The following is a 14819-nucleotide window of genomic DNA, read 5'->3' as shown; positions in this document are numbered from 1 at the left end:
CTTCTTTCAAATAAATAAAACCTTGAAAAAAAGAAAAAGAAAAGAAAGAAACATGCTCTAAGGTAGCAGTGTCAAGGGTTGTGGAAGCTAAGGGCCCATTTCTCTAGAAACACACATAAACACATTTTGCATACAATTTTAGGTATTCTGAATGCCACTCCTGCTTTATGACATAGGTATAATTAGTTTAGCACCTGGTCATCTGGGAGACATATAAAATAATAAATAAATAATATCTAGCATAGTTCCTGTGCATAGTAGGCACTCAATAAATTCTCATTTAATCTGAAGTCTGATTAATTTGGTTAATAGTACTTTTGGCCTTCAAGTAGGAAATCCATACCCACTCGATTTAAAATAGTCTATTACAAGGATTTGCCACAGGGTGTCACTATTGTTCTAGAGAAAAATTAAGAGCATACAAACCCCCCCCTCCTCGCTCCCCCCACCATGCCGCGCCCCCTCCCCCCAACCTCCATAATTTAAAAAACTAAGTAATGCCTGTGTGGTGAGGAGGGGGCGGGGAAGGGCATTACTTTTGTATTCTAAAAGCTTTTTAAAAATTTAATATTAACACAATTCATTGCATTTGAATTATCACTATAAAAATGTTGCATCAACATATTTGGGGTTACTGAGCAGCTGTCCAGGGTGTAAAAGAAAAATTAAAAAGCACTATTTGGGTTCAGAAAGTTTACTCCAACCCAGAGGATCCTTGGGGAGTCTCAATTGCTCATTTACTCATTCATCAAAGATTTATTACTGGCTATGTGATATGCATCATGTAAATCATAGTATGCCAAGAGGTTTGGGCATATCTGGTCACTTTCACAATAGCTCGGGGTGATTAGACCCCTGCTTAGGGTAGCAATAGGATAGGGATTTGGTTCAGGATACCTATAGAGAATTTGGTCATCCCAAATAGCCTCTCATGGTTACTCGACCTGAAAAATGTAATAATAGTCCTACATCCTATAGTGCTACCTGGGGTAATACCATCCATCACTGCTAAAGTGAGCAGCAGACACCTGTAAAATATCCTCCTGGCTCGTGCCTTCCTCCCTCTGGACACCACTGATGGCATAAGAGACAACATTCAGATAAGCAGTTTTGTTTTGCTTTGTTTATGTAGGCTCCACACCCAACGTGGGGCTTGAACTCAGGATCCTAAGATTAAGAGTCACTTCCTTTACTGACTGAGCCAGCCAGGCGCCCCGAACAGTTTTGTTTTATAACAGCATTTTTGAGATATTCATATACTGTAAAATTTGCCCATGCAGAGAGTTGTGCAATCATCACCATTATCTAATGCCACAACATTTTTGTTAGCGCCCAAAAGAAAACCACATACCCGCTATCAGTCACTCCCACCCTTTCCCCAGGCTCTGGCTACACTTACCTACTTTTGGTCTTGCGGGATTCACTTATACTGGACATTTCATATAAATGGAGTCATAATACAGGAACTGTTTGTAAATGGCAAAAGAAAGCAATTCTTTGATCTCTATTCCAACTACCATAGTTTGGGTAGATTTCTGCTTCCAGAAAAGGGCTTTTAGAGTAGTGCCCAATATGTAATTTATAAATTTCCATAATATTCATCATGAACTCCTCTGGGGAATTAGTTCAACAATACATCCAAACTGAAGTGAAATTGGTGTTACTCAGGACAAAAGTGGCTGAAATTAGCCATCTTCTGAAATCATTACTTTTTAAGTATGGGTCTGTGAGAATGTGGGCTAAGAGTTATACCTATTATCTTATATTCTGAAGTAGGAGACAAGAAAAACTAACTATAAAGCTCCGCTATCTCTCTTAATTAATCCTTAAATAAATACCCACGTCCTCCACCCAGGCCCACAGCATAGAATGAGCTGACAAGAACCCGCCTGGTGGTGAAGAATAACATCCACAGAGAGAAAACCGTGCTAGGTATTGTGCTAGGCATTTTCCTCCCACCAATTCTGAGATAAGTACTATAAGAATGAGAAAATGAGACTCAGTGACATTCAATAACTTACCCAAGGGAGGCTACATGCCTAGTATGTGGAAGTGTTTAATAATGGATAAAAGCACAGAATCAGGAGCCAAGCTATCTGGGTTCAAATCTTGAATTCCACAGCACACTACCTGTGTGACCTTCAGCAAGTTCCTTTACCTCTCTGTGCTTCAGTGGGCCTCTGTAAGGAAGGGATACTAATAATGCATACCTTATTGGGAGGTTGTAAGGTTCAAATAAGTTAGTACCTAAAGCACTTAGAACAATGCCTGGCATTAAAAGCCCTCTAAAAGTATGAACTGTTACTATTATTAGAATCCAGATGTGCCTAGATTTAAAGTTCTTGACCTTGATGAAAAACCAAGCCTCTCCATGCCTACCCTCTATTCTTGCAGAGTTAGGAGATCTGGGCCGGAGCTGAACTGACAGTGCTACAGAAGGTGATGTCTCAATCAATGTGTGAGCCTGGTGCACTGAGCACATTGGTGGTACCACCCTGTTCACACTCCGGACAATGTCTGCCACACCTTATTTCCCCACCCACTCTATGCAAATACCACAGCTCTGGCCTGCATTGCAATAGTACGCGTTATAAGGATGAAAGAGAAGGGTGTGAGAGCGGTTGCCTCCTGCAAGAGCTCTTTTACATCACTGTAAAAGCAGAATAATAAAACTTCACTGTCACTTTCAAGAAGGAGAAAAGCAAAACCAGGCCAATGAAGTGATAACATGAACTAATGACCAGGAAGGTATTCGCCTGCCCACATCCCAAAGCAAAGGGGCCATTAAGATGATTGATGGCAACAGTGGGTTACCATTACTGGTCTTGACAGCAATTGTCTTTAAGAGGACTAGGTCCTATAGTCCTACAAGTCTGCTTAGATTTCCAGAAGGAAGGACTCCAAGGGAAAAAAAAAAAAAAAAAAAAAAAAGCTGTTCCCTAATACATAAATAAAGAGGGCAAACTTGAATTTTGTTTTCTTTTTAATTTTTCTTATTAAGTAATCTCTATGCCTAGAGGGAGGGAGAAAGATGGCGGCAGCAATACTGGAACATATGGGCGCATTACGGATGCAGAATCTGAGGGGGAAGCTGGCCCTACGGCTTCTTTCATCTCATAATGTTTTACCCCAATCACATATCCACACGAGTGGGTCTCCGGACATTTCTCAAAGATAGGAAAAGAAGAATAAAATTGTTTATCCTCCACAATTGCCTGGAGAACCTCGGACACCAGCAGAAATCTACCATTGTCGAAGGCAAATAAAATACAGCAAAGATAAGATGTGGTATTTGACAAAATTCATACAAGGAATGTCCATTGACCAGGCTTTGGCTCAACTGGAATTCAGTGACAAAAAGGGGGCCCAAATAATTAAAGAGATTCTCTTAGAAGCACAAGATATGGCAGTGAGAGACAACAATGTGGAATTCAGATCCAATTTATATATAGCTGAGTCGACCTCAGGGCGAGGCCAGTACCTGAAACGCATCCAATACCATGGCAGAGGTCGCTTTGGGATCATGGAGAAGGTTTTTTGCTATTATTTTGTGAAGTTGGTGGAAGGCCCCCCACCTCCACGTGAAGCACCGAAGGCAGCAGTCACCCACACCAAGGAGTATATTCAGGAGCTCCACAACCAGACCATTATTCACACTCTGTGATTGGCGATTCAGACTCCACAGTGTATATATTTTGCCATTTATTTCTTAAAAACAAACAGAAATTAAAGACAAATGCTTATTTTAAAAAAAAAAAAAGTAATCTCGGGCGCCTGGGTGGCTCAGATGGTTAAGCGTCTGCCTTCAGCTCAGGTCATGATCCCAGGGTCCTGGGATCGAGTCCCGCATCAGGCTCCCTCTGCCTCTCTCTCTCTCTGTCTCTCTGTCTCTCATGAATAAATAAATAAAATCTTTTAAAAAATTTAAAAAATAAATTTAAAAAAGTAATCTCTATGCCTAATGTGGGGCTTGTACTCACAACCCCAAGATCAAGATTTGCATGGTCGGGTGCCTGGGCGGCTCAGTCAGTTAAGCATTTGCCTTTGGCTAGGGTCGTTATCCCAGGGTCCTGGGATGAAGGCCCACATTGGGCTTCCTGCTCAGCAGGGAGCCTGCTTCTCCCTCTCCCTCTGCTGCTCCACCTGCCTGTGTTCTCTCTCCCTCTCTCAAATGAATAAATAAAATCTTAAAAAAAAAAGATTTGCATGATCTACCGACTGAACCAGCCAAGAACCTCGAATTTTAAGTTTTCTTAATAAAATGTCTTATCTCTTTGTCTGTATCTTTTATCTGCTTGCCTCTCTGGAATCATTTTAGAGAAGATTTAATAGTCAGTAAATAAATAAATCCCTGTTGTTTGTAACCTGGGTTCTGCCCGAAATGATCAAATGATAAAATTTGCTTCTTTTCCAAAATTCTTTTACAATAGGGACGACTGGGTGGCTCAGTCAGCTAAGCATCTGCCTTCCCCTCAGGTCATGATCCTGGGGTCCTGGGATTGAGTCCGCATCAGGCTCCTTGCTTGGACAGGAGCCTGCTTCTCCCTCTGCCTGCTCTACCTGCCATTCCCCCTGCTTGTTCTCTCTCTGTCAAATCAATCAATCAATCAATCAATCAATCAATCTTTTATAATAGACATTATAATTAATCTAATTAAAGAAACGTGGTATCTTTTAATAAAACTTGCAGATTCTTTTTTAGTCAGTTCAACTTATTTTTCATTTTCATACAAACTGGTAAAATCATTTAGCTCACTGGTTACTTGGGTCCAGCCCTTGAGAGAGGAAGCTTTGATAAACTAGTCCCAGTTTATTCCAGGAACCCGGTTACGTTGTTTCTGGGACTTTTGATCAGGAATGGACAATACTGAAGAGTCAAAAAAATCACTGATATCATCTGTAATAGGTGTTTTGTGTGGGCTGGTGAGGTGCAGATAGAGCTTCAACTACTTACCCTAATTCCACCTCCACTGAGCTTAGACTGTGCCTCATATACTGCTCATCATCCACCTGACTCTAATTTCATCAGAAGGCTGACATTAAAAACCAGTGACTCAGTGAGAAAGGAATGAGTAAGAAGCCAAAAACATAAATAGAATCCTATTATGCTCGCTCCACTTTCACATATGCCTCTGGAGTACGTGAGTGACTAAATAAGTGAGTGAGTGTAAAAGCATTTGAATCTGAGTAACAAAATAAATAACTACAGTACTGTATTATAACTCAAAGAGTAAGTTAAATATCCATGATTCATACTGACATGAGTAAATGATTGAAAAAATAAATACATGGGAAAAAAAAGGGAAAATCTTTCTTACAGAATTCCAAATAATAAATGTAGATATTTTCACCTCCAGGATATGGAGCCTAATCTTCCCCCCCTTAGGTGTACGCTGGACTTAGTGACTTCCAAAAATTGAGCAGGGAAAGAGAAAATAGTGACTTGACAGTGGAGAAACCTGGTGCAGACCCCACCTTAGCCAGGTGATCAAGGCCGGCATTATCAGCAATGTCATGTTGATATCATCTACCCCCTGATCCCATACCTACATCACAGAACTATCTAAATATATAAGGAAATTTAATCTTAAAAATATAATTAAAATCTCTTTTGTTTCTTTACACACTTGCCACAATTTAGGGATAGGTATGAGTGTGTGAGTATATTCAGGAATATACAGAAGAGGTTTGAGAGGAAATAGACCAAACTGTTAACAATGGGTACTTCCAGGGAGAAAAGTGTTCTTGGAGGAAAGGGGACAGATGAAGGAGCACTTTCACTCTTTATTCTACGTATTTCTGTATGGTTTTAAATTTTTTCACACTTTTGTAATTTTATTAATTTTAGAAAATAGAAATGGTCAAAAAGAAAGAGCTCTAGGGAGAAATTTGCAACTTTATACTCCATAGCTCTGGTCTCCTTCCAAACATGAAGAAGTGCTCTCATAAAGCATCTTTTGAAGATCTTTTCTGATTTGTCATTCTCTACGTTCATTGATTTTCAAAATACTTAATTACAACAATATAATTTAATGCTACTCTTAAATTTGAATTCTCCCTTCTCAACTCTAAACTTTAGTGTCTTTTTCGGCAAGAGTGTTAAGACTTAGATGGTGAGTGCCTATATGTCTGTGGGTGTTCTATGTAAGTGATGAATCACTGAATTCTACTCCAGAAACCAATATTGCACTGTATGTTAACTACCTAAAATTTAAATTAAAAAAAAAAAAAGAGTAGCTCCCAGGACTACTAATCTTTGCCCATTCCCAGCTAAGGCAAGTGGCAAGTGGGTGAATACATGTCTTACACACCAAAGAATCACTGGAGTTAGAATATGATACCTATGAGAAGGACTATAAGAAAGGTAAAGAACATCACATCTTCACTGAATTCCCAAGATATCATTATTTTCATATGTGAAAACAGGTATTAATCTACACGAACTGCAGATGTCAGCACTATCACCTTGACTCTAACAGTAAGATTGGGTAAAACATCCTCTCCACATTCTATTCAATATCCAAGATGTCTGTGATATCTCAAAGGGTTTGTCTTCTCATGGTTTACAGCTCCAAGCTTTGACTTCCTCTGAATTAATTGGTTAAGATTATGGATGGCCCCTTCTTAAGAATCCCTGTCCCTGCTCTGAGCCACAAAATTTGGCACCACTTTCTGATTTCTACTGAGGGAGAAATACTCACACAAAGCCTTTGTGTTTTAAAGTTTTGTGAGATGAATGGGGTTTACATCACAATTCTACAGATAACTTAAAATCCAGAGTTAGATGTCCATGCCATTCAAATGACCTGGCATTATGTTGAAATCACAATTTCTACTTAAGCTTCCCTCCAGGGTTCTCACTTTTCCTCTCCCTCTCTTCCCCCTCTCTCCTCACACTGTGAGTATCCTAAAGGTATATAAGCTGAAAGCCTCTTGGAAAGCATTTTTCATACTGTTTACTTTTTTATTAGTACAGATATTACACCTTACAAAATGGATTTTTCTAAACTCTACTAGTTGTTACAATCAGCAGACAATAGAAATTCTAAGAAATAGGCAGTAACTTTTTTCTTTTCTATACGCTCTTTAATCTTTAAAATTAACCTGATGCTTAATGTACTGTAAATAGCCCCAACGTCATCAGATTGTTTTTGTTTTCAACTTGCATGAAAGAACAGTAACGATTAAACCCATTCCATTCATAATGTTTATGCTTAATGCTGTGAGGAGTTGCTATTTCATCAGCCCATTGAGCACTGAAGCTCAATTTGAGTGTACAAATCATATTGTAAAACAAAATAATAACCTTCTAAATGTGTTACTATGTACTACTAATGGCATGCTATTAAAATAACTTTGGGTACCATAGTAAATCTACCTTGGAAGTGTGAGTTTAAAATGTTTGTAAAATGTTTTATAAATATGATTAATAATGAAATATAAATAATTACAGACATTTTCCTTGTTCTTTTTTATACAGAAGATACACAGGAATTATGATGTAGATCAACTTAGATCAAGGCCATGTATGTGTGTAATACAATTGTATTATAGTATGGATATAAATGACCATACTTAGTTTTGGTAAGGTGGCTGCCAAAGAAATGTCTATCGTTTTGACGACAATGGTCAATATATAGCGGTTTACCCAGTTTTGGGGGAGGTTGCAGTAATATATATATAAATATGAATTTTGGAGTATAACTTGATAGTCTGATAGGTTTAGATTGGGAAGGATGGTGTACGCAGGGAACAGCATAAAGAAAAGTACAGGCACATACTGGGAATCAGTTCAACGGTTCAGAATTCCTGGCCATTGGTAAATAATGAGATGCAATGCTAGAATTTTGGGGTAATCTGGCTTGATAATGATAATGATAAAGAGAATTCATCCTTTTAAAGTTCAGGGAAGACACACTGACGTATGGTAAATGGAACTAGGGTGATTCACTTTGGAGTCATTGGTTTGTTTCCAATTTGACCAGATCAGTGGAGCTGTTAACATCGGGAAAAGAAGAGGCCTAATACCTCCTATTACTAGTAGCATCAAAACAGAAGGGCTATAGCTATTACCATGAGAACTAGGTAGGAAGATACAAGGTGAGGAGTACATAGCCTTCCTCTCTTCCCTACTCTACTCTTTGCTGTCCCCATTAAAGCTGAGATCTGCCTCCTCTGCATAATCCCAACCTTTTACGCTAAACTCAATTCAATCTACCTGAACAAGAATACATCTACTTTGGATGTGGTACGTTAAGAAAATGAACAAGTTTTGGGTGTGCCTGGGTGGCTCAGTCAGTTCAGCATCTGCCTTTGGCTCAGGTCATGATCCCAGAGTCCTGGGATTAAGCCCCACATTGCACGGAGCTCCCTGCTCAGCAAGAAGTCTGCTTCTCTCTCTCCCTCTGCCTCTCCCCCAGCTTGTGCTCTCTCTCACTCTCTCTCTCAAATTAATTAATTAATTAAACAAACAAGTTTTTAAGCATGGCATACTGTTCTTGACCACATATATTAATTGCTGATGAATATTCACAAATTGAGAATTTTTATGTTTCACCCAGTTGCTAAGCAGTACATTCCTTTTCAGTGATATAAAGAAACATCATTTCTTAATGCATCCTCTATGATGTCTAGGAAAGCATCCCACAGAACATCTTATAAATAAACCATGTTTCATTTTATTTTGCATAGGCTTAAAGTCTTTAAATGGATTCCACAACTTCTTTATAGTAAGAACATCTTTGTTCAACAAAAGAACAAAGGATTCCATAAATTCAATATTTCAGTATATACATTAATTCAAAATAAAAATTTTTATAGGAACATCAAAACCATCTAGTAGAGCTTTTACATTTTAAGACAGCTTATAGTAAATGCTACTCAGGGACTCGTGACATGTATTTAATGATTGTCTTCACATAGAAGCTAAGGAACAGATCAAACACTTGGAAACACTTGGAAAAGCACAAATATAATTACTTCTTCCTCTAAAGGCTTTTTGCTTAGTACCCATTTTCTAGTAGTTGGACTTGAAAATTTGTTTCTAAGTGCAATAATTTTATTTTGATAGAAATATATTTCAATCAACGTTGATTGCCACCTAATTGAACAGAGTAACATATTTACACTAATGCATATTTTGTTATATAAATTCTAAATTTTATATTTTTTAAATATTAAGGTTATAAAATATATTTTGGCTTACTGAATATCTTCCTAGTAAGATGTGTCTTCTTGGCAGAAAGAATACTGGGGTATCCAACGTATTATGAACACGCAATAAAAAGTAGAAACTAACACCTTGAAGGAAAGATTATCATTACCTATGAACTCTCAACATTAATAAAGGTGATCATTTTAAAAAGGAGATGAGTGTAGTAGAGGAAAGAAGAAATGACTCAGTGACATAAAGGTAACAACGAGTTTTTATTCGCATTTTGACTTTACTGTACTTCTTTATTACCCAAGCTATGTACTGTCTTTCACTGGGCTCAAGGTCATCATACATCCCCTCCTCCCCATGCCCTCATGCCCTTAAGTTTGCTTTTAAAAATAAATATAAATAGGTATTCTTTTTTATGGAAGTACAATTGACATACAACATTATATTAAAATAGGTGTTCTTGGCCAACCCTAAAGGCCCTCATTGGCAACCCTGTTGGGACCCCTCTCACTCTTGAAAGTTTTTTCTGTATCTTCACTTAATAAACTTCTATCACTTCACTCACAGACACAAAAAAAAATAGGTGTTCTTGAAAGAAGTGAGCAGGCAAGAGTAGATCAACAAATAGTACTAGAACAACTGGATATCCATACACAAAATAAAGGAACCTTATGGAGAACAAAAATGAACATTTCCTCACACCATATGTAAAAATTAACCTAAACCAGATCATAAACTTATATGAAAATCCAAAACTATAAGACTTCTAGAAGAAAACAGAAGAAAATCTTTGCGATCTTGGGCTGGGCATAATTTCTCTGAGAGGATATGCAAAAAAACATTAAATAGGAAAGAAAAAAGTGATAAATTTCATTAACATTAAAAACTAAAAACTTCTGTTCTCTGGAAGACAAACATTAAGAATGAAAAGGCAAGCCAGAGACTGAGAGAAAATATTCACAACACACATATGTTAGCAAAGGACTTTACTCTTACAAAATTCAATTATAGAAAACAACCCCATAAAAAATGTGAAATGACATAAACAGGCACTTTATAAAAAATATTTACAAGTGCCTGGTAAGCACATGAAAAGATGCCCAACACCATTAGTCATCAGAGAAATACAAGTTAAAACCACAATGAGATACTATATACCCACTAGAATGGCTAAGATGAAAAAGACTGACAAGTAATGGAGATGAGTTGTTGGTGGGAATGTAAAATGGTATAACTGTTTTGTAAAATAGCTGGTAGTTTTTTAAAAAGTTAAACATACACCTATCATATAACACAGCAAATCCACTCCTAGGTATATTTACCCAAAAGAAAGGAAAATTTGAAATCGGAGGGGGAGATGAACCATGAGAAATCATGGACTCTGAGAAACAAACTGAGGGTTCTAGAGGGGAGGGAGGTGGGGGGATGGGTTAGCCTCGTGGTAGGTATTAAAGAGGGCACGTTCTACATGGAGCACTGGGTGTTATACGCAATGAATCATGGAACACTACATCAAAAACTAATGATGTAATGTATGGTGACTAACATAACATAATAAAAAAATAAAATAAATAAAATAAATTTTAAAAAAAGACTTGTGCATGAATGTTCTTGGCAGTTTTATTAATGACAAAAACTGAATATGACCCACATGTCCAACAGGTAAAACAAACTGCAGCATATCTAAAAAATGCAATACAAGACAGCAATAGAAAGGAATGAACTGTTGACACATTAACAATATGGATGAACCTCAGGGTGCCTGGGAGGCTCAGTCGGTTAAGCATTCCATTCTTGGTTTCCACTCAGGTCATGATCTCGGGGTTGTGAAACTGAGCCCTGCATCAGGCTTTGTGCTCAGCACAGTCTGCTTGAGATTCTCTCTCTCCCTCTCCTTCTGCCTCTTCCCCCTCACACTCTCCCTCTCTCTCAAATAAATTTTTTTTAAAAATGGATGAACCTCAAAACATTATGCCAAATACTGGATGTTGTATGTAAGTGATGAACCACTAAACAGTATACCTGAAACTAACATTATACTGTATGTTAACTAACGGGAGTTTAAATAAAAACTTGAAAAAGAAAAAAAAATTGTGCCAAATAAAAGATACCAAATACAAAAGAGTACATATACTAGTCTTATGTAGTATATATATAATTTATTACACCATTTATATAAAATTCTAGAACATTCAAAATTAGTTTACAGTATGGCAAATTTTATGTTATAATTATTTTATCACAATAAAATAATAAAATAGAAAAACAATCTACAGTAATAGAAAGCAAACAAGTGATTTCCCAGGATCTGGAGTTGACTGCAAAGCACAAGGAAACTTCTTGGGGTGACAGAAATGTTCTACAGACATGGATGCATACACTTGTCAAAATTCATCAAAGTGCACAGCTAAATAAAATAGACGCATTTTTTTAAAGATTTTATTTATTTATTTGAGAGAGAGAGAGAGAGAGCACGAGAGGGAAGAGGGTCAGAGGGAGAAGCAGACCCCCCGCTGAGCAGGGAGCCCGACGTGGGACTCCATCCCGGGACTCCGGGATCATGACCTGAGCCGAAGGCAGTCGCTTAACCAACTGAGCCACCCAGGCGCCCTAAAATAGACACATTTTTTAAAGGATTTTATTTATTTATCTGACAGAGAGAGAGCACAAGCAGGGGGAGGGGGAGAGGGAGAGCAGACTCCTCACTGAGCAGGGAGCCCGACGCAGGGCTGGGACCCTGGGACCATGACCTGAGCCGAAGGCAGATGCTTAACCGACTGAGCCACCCAGTCGTCCCATAGATGCATATTTGTATGTAAATTATACTTAAGTAAAATTTAAAATTTTTAAAACAACAACAAAATTTAAAAAATTTTAAAAACACACACATACACAAAACTTTCCTTACAAAGGCAGGAAAAAAAAGAAAGTCTGGGAAACAAAGTATATGAAGTTCCAGTTATAAGCACATTGAAATAAGTCTTCATTTCAGTCTTTGTTACAAAAGGCCTACTGTGATGTCAGTGTATTAATTTAATATTGCTGCACAATAAATTTTCACAATCTTAGAAATTTAAAACAACACAAATTTATTGTCTCACAGTTTCCATGGGTCGGGAGTCTGGGCTGAGTTCATTGCTTAGGGTCTCACTTGAAATCAAGGTGTCAGAGGGACATGATCTCATTTGAGGCTTAGGGTTCTCTTCCAGGCTCATTCAGGTTAGCAGAATTAGGTTCGTCGTGATTAGATGGCTGGAGTTTGTTTTCTTGCTGGCTCTCTCAGCTCCTAGAGGCTGCCCTCAGTTCCTAGCCTTATGGCTTTCTCACAACTTGTCTACTATTTCAACAAATCCAGCAGAAAAATCTCCTTCAAAGGTTCACCTGATAAGTCAGGCCCACCACAGATAGCCTCCCTTTTTGATGAATTCAAAGGACATTAATAACATCTGCAAAATCTCTTCTTTGCCACATAACATAATCTCATGAAAGGGCTGATATCCTATTATATTCATAGATTCTTCCATGCTCAAGGGAAGTTGACTAGATAAGGTATGCACATAAGGAGGACAGGAATCTTAGGGGCTATTCAGAATTCTGCCTACCATCGTCTGACCTCTGGCACTCAATAATTCATTCCCCCCCAAAGGAAAAAGAAGTTCACTCCCTCCCAAGGTTCCCTTCCCCTGCCATTACACTGGCAGTTCAAAATCCATGATCTTATCATCTAAATCATCTATATGTGGTACAAATAATGCTCCTGGGTATAATCCATTAAGTACAGTTCCTCGAAGAAGCACAATTCCTCTTGGCAGACCTGGGAAACTAAAGAGACCAGTTGTCTGTCTCCAACACTCCCATCACAAAATGGTGGACCAGGCATAGAACAATTAGAGATACTTCAGTTCAAAACTTCCATTTTTAAAAAAAAACTTCCATCCTTGCCTTTTCATGAAAGGTATAACAAACTTGTAGGTGAGTAATTTTATCAGCCTGCTTCCTAACAGAATTTTGCTGGGTCTTAGCCTCTGCTGTTTGTTAGAGCAGCACCACCCTTGATTCTACAACCTGTCTTAGTTCTCTGTTCTTGCATATAACAAATTACCACCAATTCAGCAGCTTAAAACAACAGACATTTACTATCTCCCTGTTCCTGTAGATCAGAACTACAAGCATGGTTTATCAGGTTTTCTGCTTATGGGCATGCCAGGCTGCATCCCAGGTATTTCCTGGAGCAAAGGGCTTATCAGAAGAATTGCTGGAGAAAGATCTGCTTCCAAGGTCATTGAGGTTGTAGGTAAATTCCCATTCCTTGCACTTATATAACTGAGGCTACTGGCCCTAAAGGCCGTATCATAGCAACTTCAAGGCAAGCAGGAGAGTCTTGCTGCAGTCAGCTAAGATCAAGTCTTACATAACAACATAATCATGGAAATGATCTCCTGTCACTTTTACATCCCATCACTTTTGCCATATTCTTTTGGCTAGAAGCAAGTCACAGGTTCTGCCCACATCTAAGGAGAGAGGATTATACAAGGGCATGACTCATTGGGCGCCATGTTAGTATGTTCCTTTGTCTCCGTTATTTTCTTCAACCTGAGAAAAACTGCTATGGTCTTTCACATTTCTAGTATTTGGCACAGAGCCTAACACAGAGGAGCTCTAGATAATTTAAAGCTGCAGTTATCAAACCTATGATTTCAGGATCCCTTTTATACTCTTAAAAAACATTATTGAGACTTAAAAAAAATTATTGAGGACCTGAAAGAACTTTTGTTTATATGGGTTATATGTATTGATTTTTAGTAAGACATTTAAAACTTCATTTACTGATTCATTAAAAAGTAGTAAACTCATTATATGTTAACGTACATAACATTTTTTAAGATTTTTTTTTAAGATTTTATTTTTATTTATTCGAGAGAGAGAGAGAATGAAAGATCGAGAGCACGAGAGGGAAGAGGGTCAGAGGGAGAAGCAGACTCCCTGCTGAGCAGGGAGCCCGATGTGGGACTCGATCCCGGGACTCCAGGATCATGACCTGAGCCGAAGGCAGTCGCTTAACCAACTGAGCCACCCAGGTGCCCCATTTTTTAAGATTTTATTTATTTACTTGAGAGAGTGAGAAAGAGAGACAGAGAATGCACACAAGCCAAGGGAGGGAAAGAGAAGCAGACTCCCCATTGAGCAGGGAGCACGACACAGGACTCAATCCCAGGACTCCGGGATCACTACCTGAGCTGAAGGCAAACGCCCAACCGACTGAGCCACCCAGGTGCTCAACGGACATAACATTTTTTTAAATAATTATATTATCCAAAAAAATGTGAGAAGAGTAGCATTGTAAAACAAAGATTTTGCTAATCTTTTTCACGCCTGGCTTAATGGAAGATAGCTTGACTCTCATACCTGCTTCCACATACAATTACACATCATACAGCCTCTGGAAAATGCCACTGTAGAAGGCAAAGAATGTCTCCATATTATTGCGCATATAGTTTGACCTTATAGGTGCCCTGATAGGATCTTAAGGAACTACAGGGATCGCCAGACCACACTTTAAAACCACTGCTTTAAATAATTGTCATAAGTTGAGGGAAGGAAGGCGTTTTAATTCACTCGAAAAGTTTTCGAGTGCCTACTCTGCGCCAGCTACTGT

The 14819-nt window shown here is 38.3% G+C and overlaps 1 pseudogene; it reads left to right on the top strand.

Moving 5' to 3' along the window:
* Nucleotides 1-3031: 3031 nt before the first annotated feature.
* On the top strand, nucleotides 3032-3725 carry LOC112809398 (large ribosomal subunit protein uL22m pseudogene; annotated as a pseudogene).
* The last annotated feature ends 11094 nt before the right edge of the window (nucleotides 3726-14819 follow it).

The sequence above is a fragment of the Callorhinus ursinus genome, unplaced genomic scaffold (assembly GCF_003265705.2).
Source record: "Callorhinus ursinus isolate GAN/ISIS: 27379988/994484 unplaced genomic scaffold, GSC_fseal_2.0 scaffold2, whole genome shotgun sequence".
In the NCBI taxonomy this organism is placed as follows: Eukaryota; Metazoa; Chordata; class Mammalia; order Carnivora; family Otariidae; genus Callorhinus; species Callorhinus ursinus.
The sequence above is the reverse complement of the archived record's forward strand: the minus strand, read 5'-3'. Positions and strand labels throughout refer to the sequence as shown.